Below are 25,024 nucleotides of genomic sequence, written 5' to 3' on the forward strand. Positions count from 1 at the left end.
AGAACAAAGTATTACTTAGTCTATCTGTCAAATTGAACGTTCATTACTTCATGCCATGATTAACTCTCCTTTGGGACATGCAAAAGCACGTAAAATGTAGAATTTGCTTGCAACATTTGAGCTTTCTATTGCTCAGCATGTGGCTGACCAAGTGGCCTCAGCAGCATGGTATTCCCTGCAGCCTCAAGCAAAGGCAACATGGAGAATTTTTTATGCAAGAGCCGTGGCAGTTTCTTTACAAGGTGAGATGGAAAACATGCTGCATAAGCAGGCAGGTGCCTTCCCCTTCCCATTCCCTGGAACTCCACCGACAGACAGGGTGACACACTGACAGCTGCTCCTCCACCTGAGCATCCTACCACACAGAAGGGACACACAGTGAGCACCTCTCCTCTCCTGTTGTGGTTCTTATCACAGAGACACAATTATTCACAAGATTTTTTCTCCCTCTGCATTCTTATTCCCTTTAATACGAAAAAATAAGCTTGCACTTTCTTGGCAGATTTGCCTCAGCAAAGCTAATGTTGCATCAAGCAACATGGTCTCTCAGAAAATGATAAGAGTTAGTGCAAAGGAATTACAGCAGTTACCTCAACAAGTGGAAACAAATCCTATTCTGACAGACAGCCATACAGTCCAGCAGGATTGTGGAAACCCAAGGACACAGAACAGTTACCACAATTTCGCCACTGCTTTAGCAGAGTGGATTCAGCAAGCAGTTGTACAGCTGGAATTCAGAAAAATACAAAGTCAGTCTCCTAAAGTAATACATTGCTTCCAAAGAAATAGTTGTATGAGTCACAGAATAGAAATAGCTTGGCTGCTTGTGGATTTGTTTTAGTTAAGAGAATTCATTCTGATTTTCCGAAGCCTAACAGGAACAAGTTCATGATCCCCAGTTAGCAGGAAACAAAATACTCTGCAGAAGGATGATTGTGAAGTTCATAATACATCAAGGCATACCTTACTGTTTTTTACCCTTCTTTCAGGATAATAGAACAAGAGAGAAGAGCACAAAATCCTTTATAATTCTTCTGATCAGTCACATTCAACCAGCCTGGTTATTTCCAATACACCCCAATAAAGGTAAGGATGTGCTGCCATACAGCAGATGTGAATGCTCCTTGAAGAAAGGTGGGAATAAATGCACTATTTATTTGGTGTGTCTACTAACCAGAGTCTCTGTGTTTCACTTTTTCACTCTGTCTGTAATTAAAATAAATTAGAGCTTAAATTTAGCTTATGGGCAACTAATGCAAGCATGCATTTAATATGTATAGCACAACGTGCACTATACCATACATAAAAGCCAGAGCACACAAAAGTGGCATGTAGCCATGCACATTCCAAATCCACACCTCCTTATTTATATGTTTTTGTTCCCTTACACTTCTTACCTCAGTATAAATATCTGACCAACAATGAATTTGCTACCAAATACAAATTCTTCTTACCATGCACAAACGAACATTTTTGTCACTCTAGATTGTCACTGTACACAGCTTTTCCAAACAGGACACATGTTTACTTATGGTCATATTTATCACACTGAGGAACATTAGTGCCATGATGAAATGCCTTTGAAATACTGAGTCATTGAGAGACACTTTATCAATGCTTTAACATACTCAGAAATAATCTTTGTGTCTGATACAACCAACCCATTGGCAATTATCTTGATAAAAAATCTTAAGGGGAGTGATTAAAGACAATGAATTTGTTTACTTTAAGAATAAAGTTCTCTTCTGGCTGCAAGTACCGCTCCAGGGTAGATTGTTTAACCATCTGCTCAGACTGTAGGTTCCCCATCCTCAGAACATCCAGAGACGGAAACAGGTCACTGATCACGCCTGTGAAAATTGGGATATCATCTGTCACTATTTTATGCAAATTGAAGTCTCTCAAGATGCAAATAAGCACATAGAAAAAGAGGATAAACAATGTATCACAAGAGCATCAAATACATTTTTTTTAGGAGTCTGTTTTTATTCAAAGGCAAAACACCAGAAATATATTTTACCAAATCCTCAGGTCTGTTCTTATCTCCTTGTTCCTGAAATTACCAAAACTGACTTGATAGCATGAAGTCCCCAGTCATAACAGACCTACAAAGACATTTTAACTGGTCATGTTAGCCCATGAAATCAAACTATGTGGTAATGTTCGTGAAGAAAACAATCATTTTACACACAGAGTAAAACAAGACATTTTTATTCACTTGTAGTCTTTCAGAGGCTTTTTGTCAGCATTAGAGGTTGACTAAAAGATATAAAAGGCTGAAATATATATATCTGTATATCTATTTAATTTTCAGTATCGCACCATTTGATTCCCTATTCTTACCTGGCTACCAGCTGAGTAAAGTCTGAAAGTATATTCTGCTGCCACACCTAGGAATTCAATATAAATACAGCCTATTAGTATTATCAATTTCCCCCCCAACTGAAAAAAACCCCAAAAAACAACCCCAAAACAACAACAAAACTGGAAGCAAATTCCCAACTTAAAAATACACCATGTTAGGTTGACAGATGCCATGCCTCTATCCTCTTCCATGACAGTGGTAACTCTAAATGTCAATCAAATGTACTAAATACAGCACAAAAAAAAAAAGAAAAAAGAAAAAAAAAGTAATTTCCAAATTCAGGACAGTTCGTGATCAGTAAGAAAAAAATTTCTGAGGTAAATGATTATTTATCTATTATCTGCATTGAAAAGGAATCTCCACATTTAGGAATGGTACATCTGGTCAAAGAAGTTAAAACAGAATTGATAATGAAATCAGGAAATTTAGGAATGGACTGTGCTTAATAAGAGTGTTGTTAGATTTAGACAAGGGGTTTTTTTGGTGTGTTTTGGCTTTTTTATCTTTTTTTTTTTTTTGCTGTTGTTGTTTTGTTTTGGGGGTTTTTGTTTGTTTGTTTGTTTGCAGGATATGCATCTTAAGAGCAGCCTGGTGTGCGGCTTGTCCAGAGTACAAGGAGTTCATTTGCCATGGTATCACAGGACCAGAAGCCCCTTCACAACATAAGCCCTGAGAGCCCTGACTGATAACCCTGTTCTGCAGCAGGCTGAGGATCCTTCCCATAGCCTCTGACCCTAGTGCCCCAAAGGTGTATTTAAAGTTCTAAAAGTCCCAACACTCAGTGTTCTAAAAGTCCCAATACTCCTAGAACTCTCTGAACTGATGTATATTTTACGCAGAAGCCCAGAATTTTTTCTGAGTTATTTGATTTCTCCCATTTCCATTAAAGGAAAACTAAATGAGATTTAAAAAGTAAATAAAGAACATTCTAGATTTTGCTTCAAACATTAATGTTAATATTATTAGTGTAACTATGATTAATACTGAAGGGGCAAACAATAGTATAAATTACTTTTCTCAATTCAGAACATGCCTCCAGGACAAAGTAATTATTAGGCTCAAGGAATCCTTGTTCTAGTGAAGAAAACAATATTAATTATCTTTAGATATGCACGGTTTAATTTCATTATCTCTAGAAAATTGCAAGAATGTATCAGGAAATATTCAGGATATTTAGACATAATTTCAAAATTATGCAGGCATGAAAAAAAAGTTGTTTTTTATTTCATAAAGGCCCTGCCTAGTATTTGAGTTTATGGCTTAAGGTTGAAGGGTTCTTCAATTTCTAATTTCACTGAAAAAAAATGAATATTAGAAATATATTGCAAAAAATTATACAGCTGGAGATTATTAAAACAGCATACATACAGGAAAGAGATCATACAATGTCTAGGGTTTGCATTTTTAAGATTATATTTCTGAATATGTAGTCTTTCTAGTATAATAATTAAATAATTCAGAAATGTTTTTTCCCTTTTTTTCAAACAGCTTTTTTCACTGCTTTTACTGAGGAAAGTTTAAAGCCGTGTTCATTCAATTACAATAAGCTATGTGTTTTTCAAAATAATGAAATAATTTATACTCTGTTACTCTCTTCTCCAACAGATAGTTATTTACATGGGTGTTACACAGCAGCACAGTGTGCAGTCATTCCAGGTACGAAGTGGTGATATACAATTGTTTAATGCAAAATGAACACATTACAAACATCCAAAGGTAAGAAGAAAGGACACTTTTTCCCAAATTCATGTCTGACAACTTATTAAGGATGGACATGTGATTTAGAGTGTCTTTAAAATACAAGATAAGACAATTTGCATAAATCCCTCCTATTATGCAATATTCAGATACACAGGTATGTATGGTGTGTGCTCATGGATGTGTATTAAATCAGACACCCAAAGAACCCTCACCTGTTCAGGGAGCAGCTCCCTGCAGAGAGGGTAGAAGGTGATGAACTTCCTGGCTAACAGACAGACATCACTAAACCCTTCAGCAGCCAGCATCATTTCAGAGACCAGTTCAATGTCAGGGACAACCATGGCACAGGTTCTAGGGAAGGATAAAAACCCCATAATCCAAATGCACAGATCAGTATTTAAACACGGTGAGAATAAGTCAGCTAAATCAAATGTCTGATGTGTGCAAACATTTCTAAAAACAGAGCTCAAGAGAGTCACAATTAAGAGTGTCAATCAAAGCTGACAAGGACCCTAGTTCAAAGAAAAATGAGCTAATTAGGCACTGGTGATAGTTAATATTCCATAACATTGCTGCACAAAAGAGGCATCTGAGAAACACAGACAGGTACTGCCCAAACTCGGAGCAGGCACAGGATGCAGTGGTGGCACTGGCCACTGGTCACTGGGGGCACAGCCAGCAGCTGTACTGGGTCTGGAAGCCATTGCTAAAAATGCCATCCTTTTTGAAAGCTCTTCAATTTTTTTTGAGAGCTTTATTGCTTTTATATGAAGGCTTGGTTGCCTTTAGAGGTTTTACTGTTTCTTTTCTAAATATAACAGCTCAAACTTTTAGAACAAACACCCAGAAATTTTAATGACACAAATGAAAAATATCTCATTAAATCTTATTTTTAAATGAACGTGAAGTAATAATGTTATTGCCAAACAATTTCACAATTTCCTCATTAAAAATCTTTACTTACTTTACACACTAGCAAAAAGGAGATCTTCAATTTTGTATTCAAGCCAGCTACAAACCAGCACATTTGTACCTCAGAGCTCTTTCGTGGTACTGAAAAAACCCTAATATTTCTTATTTTTCCCCATCCAGAAATATACTGCTGAACTAAATGACCAGCTTTAATTTTGTCATATTGTCATGTGTATGAATGGGGAACCTGAGGTCCTCATGTAGTTCTGTCTGACCTGCACATCCAGGGACCATAGTAATAAATATTCAGCTCTGGATTTCAATGTCATCTTTTCACTAAGAAATACAAATCTGTTAAAAAAAAGATAACACAAAGAAGTGTTAAAAGAAAAGAAGAAAACATACTAGATCTTAGCAAGCAGAGGTATTTCACTGGTAAGCATCAGCTTTTAGTAATCTGTCTGGCATTGAATTCAGAAGGAAAACACTGGACTATTAGAGCCACAGAGAGTGCATGTGGCTGAAGCATGTCTATAGGAAGAATCATCTCTGGAAACACAGAATAAAGTAGACTAGTAGGAGACAATATTGAGTAAAAAAAACCCAAAATGAAGAAGGGTGAACATAGGACAGTGGAGAAACAAGGCAGTGCTCAAAAGCACTGGAAAGTCCTGGAACCACTGAGACTTCTTGCAAAGTTGAATCCCTCCAAACCTCTCACCCATAGGGTGCCCTAGTCTCACATGGTAGGACTTGAACCAGTTTCAATAGCAAAACTTTAACTGTAATCTGGTAGGACCAGGGTTTACTCACATTTATTCCTGCAGGATGAAGAGAAAGTTATTTTTGGGTAGTACATTACACAGATATTGTGTTACCATCTAGTCTTTCATTTACAAATAGTTTCAGAGGAACTTTGGAGGAAAATATTACTTGTTCAGAATTTATAGCCTGCAAAGGACAAACTAGCACACTCCCTTCTTTTTCTTCCCAATTTTATTGTGGATAGGCTTTAATTGTACTGCCACTACTGACTAGACTTCCACCAAGAGATGACTGAATTCCTCAAAGCTCCTGTCTGGACCAAACCTTTATAGATATTCCCTACAGACTATATTTAAAATATTTAACAAATTTTTCTTGAAAGCAGCAGTTTCCAGTGTAATTCACATGAAAAAGAAGCTAAACAATCTCCATACTGCCCAACAGCACATCTCACCTCGTCACCCATGTATTCTGAATAGTAGAAAATTTTCACCATCATACCAAGGACACAGCGTAGATCTTCCATGGTCTCTGACTTCTCTGTGCCAGCTGGTCCTGCAGGAGCACCATTCCCTGCTAGGTGGGGAGCCTGGGTTGGAGTAATAGAACACCTTAACATATGAAAAGGGATTTTTCGGATTGCAATGAACTTCTACAATATCAGGAGCTTTTTTATAACTCTTATGTTTCATGGATGATTTATTCCAAGTCCACTTTCTCATTATAATTTAATGTCCTAAACCACAAATGTATCTCATCCATATTCATGTAAGATCGTGGTGTGGTACTACTTGGAAAGTGCTTATTTTAGAAAAGAAAACTAACTACATCAATATTTTTTATCAAGAAGAAAGATCCTATCAGTGATCGCATAGGACAGAGAACAGGAGGCTGTAATTGTTGCTTTGCTTATTTCAAAGACTTGTACCCCAGAATCTGGCCTCCCAGCTGAGGGTTGAAAGCATTAAGCTTGCCAGGATGCCTGAGTGTATCTTTTTTGATCACTTATTTTAACAAAAAATTCCATATTGGGGCCAAAACATGCCCAGAAGAAAAAGTTTCACTGTATGTGGTATATTAAAAAATAAAGGATTTTGGGCCTTCACAAATGAAAAAAAAAATTGCAGAAAACTCCTGATTAACCTTGGCAAATATCTGCTCATATTTCTCTTCAGACTAAACAATGAATATGTAGTTTAAGTTATTAAAAACATATTTCAGTTTTTATAAATGTAGCGGCCATTAAAATCATACCATTTCTTAAGTATGTGCATCTACATGCATATAGATTCTGAAATACATTGTGCCTTGATAACCTCATAATATACCTATGAGGTAGGAAAGAACTCTGAACTCCTAAGAAACATTAAACTTTTCATTCCTGAAACAGATAGAGCAGGCACTGTTATTTATAGCAGTCATTACCTGTCAGTCAAAGGTGTGATAACTTGCCAAGAGGAATTTCCCAAGTACTCATAAAAATACTGAAACTGAGCATCACAAATGTTGGCAAAACTGTTTCTGGACATCATCCCATCTATGGCATACCTGTGACAGAAAGCAACAGCTCTGGAAGAGCCATCAAATAGTCCTGATGCCAGGTAGGAGCTATGCAGTTGGTACAAATGCCACCCCTCACAAGGCTGCAGCTGTCATCAGCAGGGCTCACACCTCATTCCTAGCCACTTATGACTAAGAACTACCACAATCTATTATAAAGGATTAGATGCACCTCGAGGCATTTGTGCTTTTATAGAGATGCAAGTGTAATAGAAGATAATTTTAAAAGAGCTATTACAGCAGAACACAAGGGCTCTCCATACAAACAATGCAGTCTTTGCAAGGGAGCTGGCATTACTTTGACCACAATGAGTTTCATTTTACTCCTCAAGCCTTGTTTCCTCTTATCTGAATGCCACCTTAAAAGCCCATTTTATTTCTGAGGCTCAGGGGGAAAATAAAAATTCTTTCCTGTTTCAATTCCAATCCAGCAAAACATTTTGTTCATTCAAACCAACAGCATTAGTTTTACCTGAACTAAAGTTATGCATAGAGTGAACACTTTGGTTTAAATAAACATGCAGTATTTCAGTTGTCTGCACCTAGAAAAAGTCACCACAGGAAGAAGGGATGCTCTGGAGATGCACACGCCTCTGAAAGGAGAGCAAAACACACTGTGAATTACTGAAGGCAGAACAAACTGTGAATGCAAAACACATCTGATTCGAACATGCACCCTTGGGGCTGGAAGGCTTGATGATACCTCTCTGTCATGAGCATCTTTGGTACAAATGGCCATGATTTTTTCATGATCACCCGAGGAAAGTTCTCCAAGCAGCATGGTAATAAAGAGCATTTAGCTCAGTGACCTGAAAAGATTTAGGTAACCCTCTAAAAACCAGATGGCTTCTAGGACTGTCTGCCATTATTACTACTAGAAATTACTTCTGCCTACCTCATGAACTAATTCACCATAAAAACTGGCTTGTATGTACAAATTTTCTGATATTCAACATGAGATGCCAGAAGAAATCCTGGTTTAAACAGAAATTTGAACCATCTCCAAAACAACAACAATCCAGGTGAGCACAAATGCTGCAGATGGTCAGCTAGGCAGGGTAGGAGGAATGGATAGATAAGAAGTTGTACATGAAATGGAATTGAAAATTCTGTGGTTATAATCTCCATAGAGATATGTACCAGACTTTATGAAATTGTACTAATTGTACAAGAACATTTATTGGCAAACTAAAAATAGTCCTTAGGAAAGATCAGAGACATTTTAAAAATAGACAAAGCAATAGGGGGATGAATGCAAAATACGATATAAATGACTGTACAGAGTTATGTAATACAAAGTGACTATGGAATTATTCAGGTTTCATATTAATAGGGGGAAAAACCCCAATGTCAGCTACTGCATGCAATTCTAAGGAGGCAAATATAAAATACATGGAAATATCAATAGATAGATATAATGCATTTTCTATTACAGGGAAAATTTAGACAGTTCTGTCAGATATTCATGACCCCTTTAAAGTCTTTCCTATTTTGTATTTCCCTTCAGCAGATGTTCTATGTTGGAAAACAAAACCAAAACTACTGAAAGTTTTCACAAAGAGAAAAAATACTCACAGCAGGAGAAAAACATTCAGGAGAAGTTTGAGGTAAAAAAGGGTAAAACAAAAAATCAAATGGCACAAGGTATCCTTCTGAAATGGGACTAAAACTAAACACCATTGTAAACTGCTTAGTTAGACATAAACAAACCAAATAGTTTTGGCTTCCTTACAGCAATATATGGGTATATATGTATTGAATTGTATGTATACATACTGAATATGTGCTCTGTTCTTAGCACACCATTGTGGCAGTATGTTCACTTTTAGCTTTTGTCTCAGTTCAGAATAATCCTACAAAACTCCAGTAATTAAGATGTGATGCCCATGAGGTAGCAGAAATTGAAGAAAAAGCCATGTTTCTTTTTTCAGTAGATGCTGCATTGTTTAATATATTATAGTAATATGTTCATATGTTTAACATTTAATATGTAAACTATACTAATACAACTATTTTCACGCTATATTTACTTTCTGTGAATTAAACAAAAAGGAGATGCTCAAACCTGCTTCTTGTGGTAATCCTTCAGGGCTGTTGCCAAGCTCTCCTTCAGCCTACCAGATGCCATTTCTACATCAAAAACCCATCGGGTTTGTGAAGTATTAAGCTCAGCCTGGGCTGGGTAGTCAAAAACTCACTGTTCTCTCTGCCTGTCTTCATAGGCCAGTGTGGCTTCCATGGAGCAGAGATGTACAGCACTGTATGCAGTTACCTCAAGGTGTAACAACCAAGACTCCACCTTTTGAAGCAAAAACCACCCAAGCACGCATAAATTTATGCACATAACATAAATAGTATATTTAGTACTAAAAATAAAGGAAGTTCATCTTGTTAATCTCCACAAAGGATTTTCCTTACATTAGCACTCTTTGCAAACTTGAAATGAGAGTGGATTTTCCATCCATTTTCTCTGTCACTGTACCTTCAGTAGGATTTAGATGAGACACCAGATATTGGGGGTATTTTTACTCATCCACTTGATTTGAACATAGACACACAGTCCTAAAGCTCCAAATAAGAAAGTCTGGAGTTTTTGTGCTCACAGCCCCAGAGTAGGCACAGACAATACAGCATTTTCTGTCTCCATGTGCTCAAACATAGCTGCATCTTGGAGAAACTGTCTCCAAGAAGCAAGCTGCATATACTTGTCCATTCAGTCTGGGGCCTCCCTGCTGCGACAATCAATCATTAGAAGCACAGGCAACATTGATTTTATGCAATGTGAATGCTTATGCATTCAGCACTGTCCTGAGAACAATAAGTTATTGTCTCAGGAGTTGCTGATCTGTTCTCCCTGACCTACCACCACCCAGTCAGCACACATGCTGGCTGGCCAGTTGGCAAGTATGAGGCTCGGAACCAGCTGGAAGGTTCAGCTGATAGGAGATGTGTGAGAGCACTGGAGGTTTAGAGAGGTGTGTGCTAAAGGATAAGACAGGAGGGGATGTGAAACTATAACAGAAAATGAAGTAAAAAGAGCAGGAGGAGAGAGAAAGTATGATAAATGCAATATTCAACCATAGTCTTGATCAGTTCTGTGACTTTTAGTACTCGTCTTTTGATTTTCAATACTTCCAAACAGTAAAACGTCTACGCTTCATTTAAAAAATATTTTATGTACAAGAGAAATATAGAAAATTGATTCAATTATAGTAAATTATACAGTATTGGTTAACAAAATGTTCTGGGTTTATTATTATTTATTATTTTTTCCAAACTTATGTAACTAAAAGTAACATTTCATGCAATTGAAAGTGTCTATTTAATCTACATCCCAAAGAGGGCAAAATTCATGAAGGAGATTTCACATAACTCAACATATCTGATCATTAGATCTATATTTGTCATGGAACAGAACACGTTCCTTTTCTGTGCTGTATTTCCCAAAGGAAATATTTATATATTCCCCTGCATTGTCTTGAAATTTAAGATCAGCAATATTGTAAAAAAGTTTGGTAAGATTATGGGCTATTTGCACCCAAAAATACCAGATATATAAGGAAACCATTTACATTAGATTTGTGTCAATCACACTAATGCATGCCCCTGTTAAAGTGGACAACTCTCTGACTGTTGCATGATTACTGCACACAAGGCTTTTATGGGGAAAAGCTGGGCCAAAATGATAAATCAGTGAATGGAGTTAATTACACTTCTGTCAGTTGTCAGAAGACTCTGAAGGACAAAGCTCAATATAAAACTGAGAAGTCTTGAAATTGTTATGGCTAATGCTTATTCGACAAATTGCCTTATTAAGGTCAAAATGCCTTTTGTAGCTACACATCTCCCCAAAGACCATGGAATTTGAAAATCACTGTCTACACACCGGCATGCTCTATGCCTGACACCTAAAACAGAAGACTTGTTTGCTTGCCTTATGTGTGGATGGAACAAATCCCTGAGATTTAGTTATGTGGAGAATCTATGAGGGCCTACCATCATGTTTGAAAAGGCTCCATGTTCAAGCCTTCATCACCTCTGAAAGCATCAGTTTTCCTGAGTTACAACTCACAGCCCTTCAAAGAAAAGGTTTTGCCTGAGGCACACTCAAAGCTGTAGCACTCAGAGAAGCGATGGCTGTGGCTGGATAGTAACTGAGGCCAGGAGTATCATCTGGCATGTAGATAACACAGTATGAAGCTTCTGAAATACATCAAAGTGCCTGTGCCTTTGTAGAGATGGGTGCCACAAAACCTAGGAGATCATTGTTCAAGGGAGGAGCACAGAAGGATAGCTACAAAACGTTCCTTGTGCAAGGGGCAGCAGCTCAGTCAGGAACAGCCTACCAAACACCATGGATCTTCCAGTCTTACTTATCATCACTATGCATTGCTTGCCTGAAATTTGATCAATCCATGCTAGAAGAAGAAGAAGAGATTTGATGATCTCATAGACCTTTTTCCATCTCTATTCCTGCAAAGCTACAACCCAAAAATCCAAATAACTTCCATGTGGCTGAATTTCCAGCAAAGACAAATCAGGATTTGTAACATGTCTCTCATCTCTTCTTGCTGAACACCTTCTACTAGTCTTAGCTGGAAGAAAAAAAATGTTTGCTACCTTCCTTAGGCAAAATGTTTCTATTTTCAAAGTAAATCAGAAATTTGCTCAGAACAAAGGTGCAGTTCAATGATATTATCAGCTCACAAGGTTAGCTGGAAAACTTCCCTTTCGGCAGAGAAAATGAAGAACATTAATACACAAAGAGGCTCAGCTGTTTTGGCTGTGTTCTTTAAGGGATGTCTAGCAAGTCTGCTGAAAAACCAAAATAGAAAAAAGGGAAAAGTATGTACTTGCTTTCTAAGTATTCAGCCAAAGCTTATTCTCAAAAAGAGAGTCTGAAAAAGAGACAGAGATTTTAATGATCACCTTAAAGCCAGGAATTCCCTCCCAGTTAAGGTAAAAGTCAGACCAAACATTAGAATAGAACAATATAATCCACTATTGATTTAAAATAATAACAATGAACACAGCTGTAAGAAACATAGAAGGTGGCAAGCCTTTCACATTTCCTTTCAAGAAAAAGAGAGGGAACATAATTTAATTCAGACTAAGGAAACCATGGGAATGGAACTGTGCCAGAAGTCTCCCCAAAAGATAAGTTTGGGGAGGGGAAACTCCTCTTCAACCTTCCAAAGGGTCCAGCCTTAGCAAGTAAAGGATGAGAAAAAAAATTTCTAACTCAACAGGGCAGTAATGTACAGATAAATTAAAAAAAAACAAAAAACAAAACACCAAAGCAACAAATAACAAAGTAGATAAGAATCAGTTGAGTGGAGGAGCAAAGAAACCACTTTTTAAAAAGTTACATGTATTATTTTTGATGTACAAAGAGTTAAAAACATGAAAAACACATGTTGGTATTGAGACAAGAACTATTAAGGATCAAAAGATTAAATTATTTATGTTTGACTGATGCACTCCAGCTATTAGCTTGGTATCTCTCAGAACAAAAGTGACATCTCAAGAAATAGGTTTGCGTTGGTTTTGTTTTTTTTTTAACTTCCTATTGTAACATTTTCCTGCAAGATGAAACAGACTGTGACTCTAAACATGGCTGCCTCTAAAGCCAGGAAGAGGGAATGCAGGTGGGAAGTTCAAGGCGTTCCTGCAAGTGTGTGGAAGGAGGACTTTGGCTGCACAAATCCACCACCTCCTGCTGCAGGTGTGAAAGGAGGACTCCCAGAGTGCAGGCAGGCAGAAAGTGAATCTGATCCAAACAGAACATACTTTTAAGACATTTGACAATTTTGACCTCATGCTATCCCTAAATAATTAGCCAATGCCTCAAGCTGAGCTGGTCATGGAAAAAGCAGTAGAAATCCAGTATGACAGGAGCAAATGACCAAAAAAAAATCAGAAAAAAAAGTGTAGCAGAACTACACTTTGGAACAGTTTGTAATCATACTGGAAATTTTACCTCTGCTGCAGAGCTTCAGAGCTTTCCTACACCTTTGGCATTCTCATAGCTTCCATCATATTTTCTTTATTTGTTATGTCAGTCACCAACTGCTGTACAGAAAGAAAGGGAGTTATTTCCACTCTCAAAATTATTTTTTCTACTTCATATGGTTTACTAAACTGGGACAAGAAAAACATGGGAAAAAGAGCTGGAAGAATACACCTAATCAGCTTGTTTTAAGTAAGTTCTATTTCTTAGATGGAAAAAGAAAAATAATTAAAGCCACAAACAGCTATTTTGACAGTGCTTAGACTGAATATGAAGGAAAAGCAAAATGAACAGAGAGAACTGCAAATACCACTGATCATACCTTAAAACTCTTCAACTAGATAAAAATGACAGATTTTAGCAGAATTATTAACTTAGAGTATTTCTGCTCATGCAAGCTCAATGCCTTTTTCAATATGCACCATGAAGAAACTTATGCATGTTAAACTCCACAAATCATTTCATTGCTTCTAAAAGCATTCTCAACTTGTACAAAAAATATACTTTTTTAGCCTATAGTGAAACATGCTGCTGTCAATGTTTCTAAATTGCAGATTTAAACAATTAGAAATATATTTGAAATTTCAAGCACAGAATTTCCCTTGGGATATTATCCTATACTCGATTTTCAAAATTGTACATGATGAGGACTTTCCCTGGCATCTGTGGCTTGAAGTACAGGTATATTGGCAACACAAAATTATCATCTTTACTATGCAAGGGCCCAGTGATTTTTTTTGAGTCAGAATGAACAATTAAGGCACAATGCTTTGTGTCAGTTCAAGAGTTTATGTTGATTGTTGTAGCTACCTTCAGCCATTAATGAATAACACACCTTAAACTTGCATTTCTACCATCACTGTCCTAAATTATATGGACTTTGCAGAAAAGATTTCTGCGCCTCAGCAGTATCATATCTCTACGAGCCTCCAGGAGGTTAAAAAGCTAAGAGGGAGTAAATAAAAGAAGAAATTAAAGACATGTGAGGAAGTGACCTGCAGATCTTTGTCTAAAATTGTGGCACCAGCAGCTTCCAGTCTATGTGAAAGGAAAACAAGGCTGATAATGACTCTGATGAAGATACCACATGTGTTGAAATTCCATCCAAATGGAAATGACAGAATCTGTCATGTTTAATTTAATTTGCCAGCCTTTCCCTTGTTCAATGAAATATGCCATATATTTTCTTTTCAGAATCACTTGCATCTGAAATTAGAAAAACAAACAAACAAACCAAAAATAAAACCAGAAAAAATGGCACTAATCAAAATTACTTATCAAATAGAGGAACTAAAGCTGACAAGAGCTTAACAAACTCTCTTGTAATTGCTATTATTTTATATCATAAGAGAAGACATCTTTAAACACTGAAAATGAACAGCACATTATTAAAGGTTTTTTTAAAAATTAAAGGAATTACAAGCTTAGAAAGTTGTTATTTTTTTTAAGTCCTACATGGAGACAGGAATGTTTTAGAATATGTATAGTTACACAGCATAAATGTAAATTCCCAGTAGTAACATCTGGAGAAAATATAAATCTGCAATAAAGATTCAGGAAGAAAAAGTCTTAACTTGCCAAGTATATCAAGGGAGTGAATTATATTGATACAATAATAATATTTCTAATAATTAAATTCTTATTTGATTATTATCTAAAGTTTCAAGCAGCTGTTCATTGGACTTTAATAAAGGAATTTCTATTCTCTTATGCTTTTGGTAAGAAAATTCCATGGCAGTCTATGTTTGGCTGATTTCTTCCAAAGTCTGGGAATAATAAGAGCAATAATAACATCTGTCTATACATATATCACATTTCATATTTGGAATAGAGGAATTTAATTAAATTATATGCAATTCACAGTGATGGTAAACTACACCACAGACAAGAAGTTCATTTTGCTGGGCTGTGAATTTTGATACCTAGGTAAGTCACATGAAAATATTCAGTTCTATGATTAATTTCTTGAAACAAGACCTAAACAAACAGTTTGTTACATACTATTCTGCAAAAACAGAAGGGACAAAAAAGTTCACCTCTCACCTTTTCAGTATTCAACTCTTGCACAGCATTGACAACACTTTGGATTTCATCTTCTACCTTTATGAAACTGGAGTTCCCAGAAGACCTGAGAAGGTCTGAAAGCCTGACCTGTAAATAAAAGAGACAGCAGGGAGCAAATTAAGTCAATGAAAAAGTCCACCATAAGCATATAACAAATTATTCAAATGGAATCTAAATAAAAAACACAATTAAATAAGTTAAATGCACTCTAGATACCAGATACACTTGCAGATTCGCCACCAAAGTGTGGACTTAATCAGCCTAGCAGAAATATTTCTTGATTTTTTTTTTTTTACTTTGTTTTGTATTGTACTCTGGTGTTTTGTACTTCATAACACTGAAGGTAAGTTTATTTGCACAGCTGCCTTTGAAGCTGATGTAAGATACAGACACAGGATCCCAGATACAGACACAGACTAGAAACCTTGGGGAGTGATGCAGATATTTGCAGTATTTTGTTGCTGCTTGGTAGGACTAATGAAACTCAATTAAAAAAACCTTACATTTTCAATCAATTATTTGGAAAGACGGCAGTCAATTATTTTTTCATTTTCTTTTTGTTAAAATAAATCACAATTTTGTGATAATACTGTTAGGAGCTTCCTGTATTAAAAAGACACTTAAATGTGCTTTAATTAAAACTGCATGTGATTAATCATTGGGATACTGAGGAAAAACAGAAAACTTCTGTTACACTCTCTGCTACGCTTTCAGATTCACAGTATTTTAATTTTAAAAATGAAAAAAAAAAGGAAATTGGTCTTCAGGTTTTTTTTCAAAATGGTTCAAAAGAATTTGATTAAATTTTTGAAAACCAACAACTTCTCCGTGTTTTAGTCTATGAACCAAATTCACTGGGATTTTTTTTTTTAATATAAAAAAAGAGTATCAGAACTGGCTAGGTGGAGTTCACACTTTTGAAGCAATTTAGGAGAAGACATCTATGATGAAATCTGATTTTTCTCTTAAAAGACTAATAAATGGGCACGCAATAGAGATAATTTCTTTCTGAATGAAACAAATACGAAACAAGAAGAAACTTTATACCTTTTAGGTTCAAGACTTTGTATTCACCCCCTGTGCTGTCTGTGACTGTCTGTAGTGTCCTGCAAATAGTCTGGGGAGTCTTTGTTGTTATTTTTACTTCATACTTCTCTCGTCCCATTGGAATTTTCTTCTGCAGGGCAACTGTCAACAAAATATTGAAATACTTCAGGCAAAAGAAAGCGCCCTCCCTTTAAACATTAGTAACTTTCCTGCAGCTCCCAAGCCTCTGCAGCTATGCCTATGAGCAGAGCAGATGAAGCTCTGCAAATTCCACCTGTAAAAGTGATTGCTGTCTGGAGGGGTCTGCCAAAAACCCCCACCCTCTTTTTTATTTCCCATACTGCCTCAACTCAGAGAAGTGACAGCATGATTTTACATATAACTCCACAGGGGCTGCAAACCCATTCAGAAAAATAAAGTTTTAAAGGAATGCCCCCAAAACAAAACATGTTCCAGAACATTCAGCTTGGACACGAATAATAAACCCACTGAAACATCCAAGTGGGTGGGAAGAGTGAGGAAGGGGTGGCACTGGGACAGATAAATTGCAGAAATAGATGGCTGTGGAACCTGCCTTGGCAAACCTGAGCTGCACATCCATCTGTTCCACATTAATCTCTCTCCACTGGGTTTTAGCCCAATCACCAATGCTGCTCTGAAACAGAAAGTACAGATAAAAGCATCAACACCATTTGGTGAAGACAAGCTTCTGCCACAAACCAGATACGTGGATGCAGGGGAAAGCCCATCCTACTGCAAAAGTCCATAGGCCTAAATTTTTTCCTACACCACCATTACTTTTCAAGCACACATAATAATCCATCTCCTCTAAATTCAACTCAAAGACCAAGCATTTTAACAGTCTCATGTTTCAGTATCTGATAAAAACATACCTGCACAACTTTCCTGTGCTATTAGGCACACACCTATACCCACAGGTAGCATACAAGTGCACCTGGGAGATTCTGGGAAGATGCCCTGCAACTCCTCCTGGGGGTGCTACCAACAAAATTAAAGAAAGAATATCTAGTACATGTATTTTTAACCTTGTCTGTGATAGGCAGCATCTTGAGGGAAACAGAACTTTGCAAGACTGATTCCCCATACAGATTTGTACACTGACTTTTCTGGACTCTTGCTTCTAGATGTGTAGAGTTTTCTAATGTACAGTTCTGAGTGCTGAATTGGATTTTACGGATTTCTGAATTTTTAGTCAGTTACTTAAACTAATCAAGCAAGTTCTAGGTATTAAGAAACCCCTAAAGGAAACTACAAAGTGTGTTTTGCTTTGGGATTTCTTGGAATTGGTTGACTTGGGAACAGAGATGTTTTTACTGTAGGTATCCTAAGACATAGCAACTATTATTTCAAAAACAAAAGGAATAGTAAAATCTTCAGTATTTACCTTTTTAAAATCAAAACTATAGCATGAACAAATTAAAAATATAACATTCAAATATAGTCTAAATTTATAAGTAATTTGTAAGTAATTTTAAGAAATATCTTACATTAATATAAATATGAATATCCCACACTTTCTTGAGCAATTGCACTTTTCAACATTGTTTCATGTGCTTGTAGCCTGGAATAGATACTTCAAATAGTTCTGTAGATAGATTCCCACATTAGAAACATTTCTTTTTCCAGCATCTCAAGCTCTTGATTTGCTGGAAGAGGGAAGGAGCACTCAAAGTACAGTTGTAGGGTATATTGAGCTTACTTAACCTGTCAGTGAAACCTATGGATCCTGCATATATGATTCAAGATAAGAAAAGCTGAGAGAATTATGGCAAGGAGGCTACAAAGCTGCTTCTGCATTGCCTCTGAAAGCACCCAAAAGCATATAAATAACTCTGCATTGAAACCACAAAAGAAAAGCTGCATATAAAGAAGTTAATTTATATTCTTGCATTCTTTAACTTATTAAACCACTTCTTAAAGCTGTATAAATGCTAACAAAGTCCCCTCATGATGTTTTAAAAAGAGCCACTTAATGGTCTACTTTAGGCTATTCTACTCAAGAGCACGGTATGCTTTGTAAAGGAACATGAGAAAGTATTCAGAATTTTTTAATTTTTTCTTTTGTAAGCATATGCAACACTGGAAGAGAAACAAGAAACCTGAATTTGGTGGCACTAGAATTATAACAGCATCTTGAAAAAAAAATATCCCCAAACCAACAAACAAAACTTCCCAAAACGCCAGTAAAACAAAAAACCCTCCAAAACAATCCCTCAAAAAACCTCCAAACAAAAACCCAAATATTCCAACTCACAAATATTTTAATGTGTACGTTGAAATATCATTAAATTTTTAATTGAAATATTACAAGCAAATATGTTTTTTCTGAGAATCCTCATCACCTTATTGAGATGAACATATGGATTTTCTACACCAAATGGAAAGGGAGCTTCCATTTTAAATCTTTCTCTGAATCCCATCTGCTTACCCATGAAGAACAGGTAGTGACATTTGTCACTGATTATGCTCGTTCTTATTAAGAAAAACAGACAAAAAGGGCTGATCCCAGAATTGAACATATGTCAAGTAAAGTGCATTTTCTTCTGATTAACTGCAATGTCAGATGCCTGAAGAGGAATCACTTTGTGCTATACTGATAGAGCTCTATTCTTAATGGCATTCTATTCTTTGGGCAATTCCTATTTAACAGAGTAACATTTTCTTTAAACAAAAAATATCACACATGGTAGAAATACACGGTAAGATCAGTATATTAGCAGTGAGAATATTCCTGCATCTACTCATAAATAAGAAATTACAGTGGATGAATTATTTAACCAAAACTCTACTCTATGTCATAGATTTTACTAGAATGCTTTAGAATTCATTTCATGGTTCACTGGTAATTACAAACTATTTGAACTTAATAAACTCAGTTATTTTATGTATAAGCACATAAAACTTCATTTTAATTACCTTGGAAATCTTCCACACAGTAAAACAGAGTTCTACTCCTGCTGCTATATCCCCTTTCAAATATGTAAAGATGACCTGGAAGTAGAGTTCTCATTCCATAAATCTCCCCCCAAAAAAATTTCAGTAAACCATGTGAAAAAAAATTCCATCAGGATGAAAAATATACCTTGACATGTGTTTTCTGTCTATATCAAAAGTAGAAAAAAAGGGAAGCTCGAATCTGAATCACTTCAGAGTAACTATAAAACCAGCTAAAGGTACACACCAAAAATCCTGCCAAAAATATTACACCAGATGGGCACAGAAATAGAAATTTCACCATGGACTGGCAGTGCATATCCCAAAGCAGACCAAATAAAGGTTTCTTATTTCTCATATGAGGATGCTGCTCTTAAAACAATGGTTTGATAAGTTCTTCTTTTAGTGTCGTAGGAAACACTACAGCTGTTGTGTTTTCCCATCTATTCCTCTCACCAGATTTTTTTAATTCAGAAAAATTACACTTGCCACTCACAAAAATTATAACTGGGAGGGGTGTGGGGCAGAATATATAGAGGAAAAGGCGGCTGAGGATGTCTGTAAGCCATAAAATTCTACCTTTTGAAAACATATTTGAACAGTCCCAAACTACTGCTCCTATGATATGAAAGTCAAGGGAGGATATTAGGAAAAAATGTCTTCACTGAAAGGGCTGCCAAGCATCAGAACAGGCTGTCCAGGAAAGTGGTAGAGTCACCATCCCTGGAATATTTAACAGGCATGTAGATGTGGAAGTTAGTGGTGGACTTGGAGGTACTGGGTTTAAGGTTGTATTTGATGATGTTAGGGGTCTTTTCCAACCTGAATGATTGCATTATTCTATAAAAATACGTGAGGCTTAAGATTCTAAGATTAATTCATACCCTAGAAGAGTACTGTCATTTTTAGACTATGAAATCAAAGACGAACATCAGTTACATATTTAGTTACAGTTCTAAGTCACACCTTAGGATCAAAATTCACTATCAGGAGTCAGTTTTGAGGATTACACCTAATTAGTTTGGTTTACATTAAACTGACAAATTTAATCCACCTGAACATTCCACTTACTGTAGATCTGATTTGCAGACTGCTCAAGAGATTTCAACTTCTCCATACATTTCTGAGAAATAAAAGTATTTTATGGACTTTTCAAGAATCTGCAAGGCAAAACCCCACACCCAATCAGTTTTTTTTTCCTTTTACTGATAGCACCTCATGAACAAATGCTTGTGGAAAGTTTTAGTTTCCCCCTCCTTGCAAGCTATTAGCTATGTTATTTTCCAGTGTTGGACTTGGTATGACACAATAATTTAATTCATGTGTGTCTAAAGCTCTCACAGGAGCTTCCATCCTCTATACTCCTGCCTGAAAGCATCTTTGCTTAGGATCAGGACAAGAGGAAGGGACAGAGCACAATTTTCAAATAACTTGGATGTCCAGGTCCCCCATAAGTATCTTTGAAAGTCTTGTCCCCATACAAGAATAAAACTTTATGGGCTCCAATGAAAAGTAGGACCAAATGTCTGTACTTGTTCCTTCAGTTCTTTAGAACATTTAAGCTTTCCCAAAGTAACCAGCATATTTTTGTTAATGATTTAATTATAACCTCCTCCTCATCCCCCCACTTATTAGAATATAAATTAAGGTATTATGAACCAGCAGGAAAATGCACTTTTTTTTTTTTGCATTGTTCAATACCTTTTTAATGTGTTTTTCATGTTGGTTTGCAGTTATCTAGTTCTTCACTAAACAATTGCAATGAAATATTGCAATTTGGGCTAATTATCTCCTCAGACAGGGTTTTTTTGAAAGCTTCCAAGATGGTTGAAAGCTTGAAATGAAAATAAAAAGAGAAAAACCCCAAACAGCAGAGAAGGCAGTAGAGTTCTCTTTCTGTAATAATCTCAACATGAAATCTCATCCAAAATATTTCTGAAGTGCAGAGACTGGCACTGAACCAAGCTATACTGCTGGTATGTGTCATGTACTTACCAACAAACCACATATTTCTAAATATGCTCTTAAATTGTCCCCAACAGATGAATTCTAGAATGCTAAAGAATTACAGATTAGCTCAGATCCTTAAAAGTATGGAACTAGGCTTTCCAGATCTAGACACATACCCCACACTCTTGATACTTTCTAAATCACAGAATATTCTGAGTTGAAAGGGACACAAGGATTGAGTCCACTCCTAAGGGAAATTTTATCCTGTGCTTTTCTCACTTGTTTGTGTTCTCCCCTTTTTTTCCCCCTCAGATATATTCTCTCTCATAAGTCACTAGGCTCTTCCTCCTGAGTCTCATAAAAATTCCAAATCTTACATGTAAGCTAATATTTTCTAGAGAAAAAAAAAAAGCCTACTCTTGCAAAAGCTTACCAAACAAGTGGCAAGCAGAAGTGATTTCTTTAAGTTGCCTTCCATTCTCATTGGTATGTGTAAAGTTAAGACAAGTTATCAGCCTTTTGAAAGAGCACAAGTAACAATGTATGTGTTATCTGAAATCAGTGAGAAAACAAGTTTGGAAAGAAACAGGGGAAATATTAAATGCAAGACACTCATTTAATTGCTAACAATGCCAGAAGTGGCTACCTAAGGAAAATTCATTTATTCAAAATTAGTAGCTAAATATTCATTATTACTGCCTTAAACCCACAACTAATTTGCAATACTCTGCCACAGTTTGAGTGTAATACAGTGCCATAGAAATGCACATCTAAAAGTGACTTCAAGAGTAATTACACCATGTTCCTGCTCCAAGAAGAGGTTTGCTATACCTATGCAATTTGCAAAAAGTTTTTTCTAGCTCTCCCTGGAAGATTTTTCAGTAATGAAGAGCCTGTCACCTTCTCTGGCAATCTGTTCTAGCAATTCATTATGCTTGGCATAAAGTGGTTTTCTCAGTCATCATACTTGAACCTTATACACTTTAAATTAAGTTCAGTATGTTCTGGGTGTAGAGAATAGACTATTTCCTTCCTGTATGCAGAAACCTCTATTGTATTTGAAGATTTATGCCTGTTCTCTCCCTTCTTCTTCTTCAGCCTCAACGAATTCCAACAGATCCTTTTTCCTGAAGTGTAATACCTGAGCACAATACTCCACTAGAGCCTCCATCAAGGCTGATTGAAATGTGAGATTTCACATCCTTGCACCTTTCAGGACCAACCACTCATTTGTACATTTACACACTTACCACTTTCTTAATAACATGACTTCACTTACTCATGTTCAACACACAACAATGCCTAAATCATATTAAAGGACTGTTTCTAATCAGTTCTTTCCTATCTTAAGTTTTCATTATTCCTGTGTATGAATAATACATGCTCCAACTCCCCAGGTTACCTATGTGCTACACTGGATGGAGAGCCTGGACACACCTGCCATCCATGGATTCTCTGGGCCTCGTGCAGATAAATGCAAAATACAGTGTGTTAGTGAGCTGAAAAATCTCCCTGTTTCTTTGAATTGCATTTTAGATCTGGCTTTAGCTACGGGTTAACTTCTGGAAGGAACCTGCAGTCAGAACATCACTAAAGCAAGAATAGAATCATAGAACCCAGTTTGATTCCCAGCTGCAATATATATGTCAGTATTTCAAGGCATTCAAATCACAAATAGCTTAACTAAAGCTGTAATTTAAGCAATGCACAAAACTATCATCCTAATAATAAAAAAACAGTTTCATGTATATGGGTGCTGGCTTTGAACACAGATTCTAAACTAGAACAGTCATGAAATCCCACAGAAAACTGAGGTAACACATCTGTCAAGACCCACTGTTTTGGCCTTAAAATCAGTATAATCAGCTTCAAACTCCTTTAATGTTTAAAAAAACGGAGAAAAAAAGTATAAAATGCATGTTTTTTCAATGGCAGAAAAATCTGATGGATGGCATATGGTAGTGTTAAACACAGAGCTCACCTCTGCCACTGAACACACTTCTGAGATTTTTCAGTGCTGTTTTAACCAACAAGCAATGACTGATACTATTAACAGTGATAGTTGTTTTGGGGTTTTTTTTAACAGAAACTGAGTTAGCAACGGAAGCATTTCCTGAGAAATACAGATTGATTTTGAATAACAGTTTAAGATATAATGCAAGTGTACCACTGCAAAATCAATGCACGTGTGTACTAGGGACACCTTTGTTTGAGAAGCATGGTAATAGGGATAGCCATCTATATTGCCCCTCACTTCTGTACTGTTTCATCCTTTTAATCCTCCTGTTAAATAAAGATCTTCTCAACAGGTTTTTACAAGGCGAAATTATGCCTATATAGTCTGATTAAGAAGGTTATTATGCACATCAGACTTCAGCTCCTCAAATACTCAAAGTCAACTCACTAAGTAAACAGTATCTTTTGACTCTGAATCATTGTTACATTTAATTAGGTAATCTTAATCCACGGCTACCGCATGCATCAGGCAACAGAACAAGTCATTTTCTACAGCACAGATGTACTCTGTTAATACTCAAGGTAATTAGCCATGTTCACAGATGAGGACTTTTGGAAAAATAATAGCAGGGCAGAAAATAGAGGTGCATATTAATGCAAGCTCATGTTGGCTCTAAAGGGAGAGCTCCAGCAGCTTCTCCTTTTTTCCATTAGCAACATAAACTGCAACATGTACATGTAAAGCTACGCTTGTTACTTTGCTAAATATGTTAAACATTAATAATGTCTGAGAATTTTTTTCTTTGCAGCTTGTCTGCATCTCTTTTCTGTTGCAAGCCACTTGAAAAATAAATTAAACAAATAGAAGTATCAGTAGCCAAGGTCAACATTTAAATAAAAAGCCAGCACCTTTGAATAAACATATCAAATTAACTTGTTTATTTAAGAATCTTCTTCCTTTCTAACTCCATCCATCCCTCAACTAACATGGATTTTGTTGATTTGAGGTTTTTTTAAATACACAGTACAAGCCCACTCATATATACACAAAACACATGACAGGATGAACTACTGCACTTCTCCAAAGCAAATAAAGGAATTTAGATATAGTTCTGCGGCTAAATTAGAGTGTATTCACCTTTAAGAACACACATGTTTAACTCACCAAGAATCCATTTGAGACAGTAAGTCTGAGAAGAGCACATTTGTGCCCTGAAAGCTAAGCATCCTTTGATCCTCTTTGGGATCAGACCCTCCCAGTCACACCCCAAACCAGCTCATTCCTCTGCTCAGGTTTTCAGGCAATTCCATTCACATTTTAGCCAAACACATTCCTGCCTATCCAGTAGCATGTAAGGCTTGTTCCTGGAAATATGTGGACACTATTCATATATCATACACTTAACAGCATGAACCTAGAAGCTTCTGACAAATAAATTAACTGTAAGATGACAGCTATTGTCTGATAAAGATCTGGATTAGGATTGTAAAACCCAAAGGCAAATAGTTTCTGAAGAACCTGGAAAATAAATATTTTAGTGGTGACAGTAAAACCAGTGCAGTAATTGGTGCTTGGTATTTCACCTGTACCTCTTCTGTCAACACTAAGACTGCATGCATGAGGAAGAATGAAAACTAATATTCATTGACTGCGCTCTACCTGGCAATAATCTGGAAAGTCAGCAAATTTACAGTGCAGAATGCTCATTCAGAACTCTGCTAACTCTCCTTTTATCCTG

Source organism: Fringilla coelebs (genome assembly GCF_963513975.1).
Source record: "Fringilla coelebs genome assembly, chromosome: 1".
Classification (NCBI taxonomy): domain Eukaryota; kingdom Metazoa; phylum Chordata; class Aves; order Passeriformes; family Fringillidae; genus Fringilla; species Fringilla coelebs.